Source organism: Crocuta crocuta, unplaced genomic scaffold, assembly GCF_008692635.1.
Source record: "Crocuta crocuta isolate KB4526 unplaced genomic scaffold, BGI_CrCroc_1.0 scaffold1404, whole genome shotgun sequence".
Taxonomy (NCBI): domain Eukaryota; kingdom Metazoa; phylum Chordata; class Mammalia; order Carnivora; family Hyaenidae; genus Crocuta; species Crocuta crocuta.
Genome location: NW_027533180.1, coordinates 49,245 through 51,138, shown reverse-complemented (window position 1 = coordinate 51,138; position 1,894 = coordinate 49,245).

Sequence of the window (1,894 nt, the reverse complement as noted above, 5' to 3'; positions counted from 1 at the left end):
GATACTGGCCCTTTATCTGATATGTTATTTGCAACTATCTTTTCCCATTCGGTAGGTTGCCTATTAGTTTTACTGATTGTTTCCTTTGCCATGCAGATTTTATCTTGATGGGGTCCCAGTAGTTCATTTTTGCTCTTGATTCCTTACCTTTCAGGATGTGTCACATAAGAAATTGCTGCAGTTGAGGTCAAGGAGGTTGTTTCCTGCTTTCTCTTCTAGGATTTTGATGGTTTCCTGTGTCACATTCGGTCCTTTATCCATTTTATTTTTGTGTATGGTGTGAGGAATTGATCTAGTTTCATTCTTTGCATGTTGCTTTCCAGTTCTCCCAGCTCCATCTGTTAAAGAGGCTGTCCTTTTTCCATTGAATACTCTTTCCTGCTTTGTCAAAGATTAGTTGGCCTTAATATTTGTAGGTCCAATTCTGAGTTCTCTATTCTATTCCATTGGTCTATGTGTCTGTTTTTGTGCCAATACCATAGTGTCTTGATGATTACAACTTTGTAGTAGAGGCTAAAGTCCGGGATAGTGATACCTCCCATTTTGGTTTTCTTCTTCAATATTACTTTGGCTATATGAGGTCTTTTGTGGTTCCACACAAATTTTAGGACAGTTTGTTCTAGTTTTGAGAAGAATGGTGGTGGAATTTTGATTGGGATTGCATAGAATGTGTAGATAGCATTGGGTAGTAATTACATTTTAACAATATTTATTCTTCCAACCCATGAGCATGGAATGTTTTTCCATTTCTTTGTGTCTTCAGTTTCATTCATAAGTTTATTTAGTTTTCCACATACACATCTCCTATATATTTGGTTAGGTTTATTCATAGGTATTTTTTGGGTTTTTTTGTGTGTGTGCAATTGTGAATGGGATCAGTTCCTCGATTTCTCTTTCTGTTGCTTTGTTATTGGTGTATAAAAATGCAACCGATTTCTGTATGTTGATTTTGTATCTTGCAACTTTGGTGAGTTCATGGATCAGTTCTTGTAGGCTTCTGGTGCAGTCTGTCGGGTTTTCTATGTAGAGTATCATGTCTGCGAAAAGTGAAAGTTTGAGTTCCTCTTTACCATTTCTGATGCCTTTTATTTCTTTTTGTTGTCTGATTGCTGACGCTAGGACTTCCAGCACTATGTTAAACAATAGTGGTGAGAGTGGACATCCCTGTTGTGTTCCTGATCTCAGGGGGAACGCTCTCAGTTTTTCCCCGTTGAGGATGATTGTTAGCTGAGGGCTTCTCATAGATGGCTTTTATGATATTTAGGTACGTTCTTTCTATCCCGACTTTCTCGAGAGTCGTTTTTAGGAAGAGATGCTATATTTTGTCAAATGGTTTTTTCTTCATCTTTTGACGGAGNCTTCATAAAATGAGTCCGGGAGTTTTCTTTCGATTTCTATTTTTTGGAATAGCTTGAGAAGAATGGGTATTAATTCTGTTTTAAATGTCTGGTAGAATTCCTCAGGGAAGCTATCTGGCCCATGGCTATTATTTGTTGGGAGATTTTTGATATCTGACTCGATATCCTCACTTGTTATGGGTCTGTTCAGGATGTCTATCTCTTCTGGTGTGAATTTTGGTAGTGAGTGTGTGTTTAGGAATTTGTCCATTTCTTCTAAGTTGTCCAGTTTGTTGGCATATAATTTTTCATAGTATTTCCTGATAAGTTCTTATATTTCTGAGGGGTTGTATTTTCATTCATGATTCTGTTTATATGGATGTTCTCTCTTTTGTTTTTGAGAAGTCTGGCTAGAGGTTTGTCAATTTTGTTTATTTTTTCAGAAAACAAACGGTTGGTTTCATTGATCCATTCAACTGTTGTTTTTTTTTATTCTATACTGTGTATTTCTGCCATGATTTTTTTTAATTTCTTTTTTCTACTGGGTTTGAGGTGCT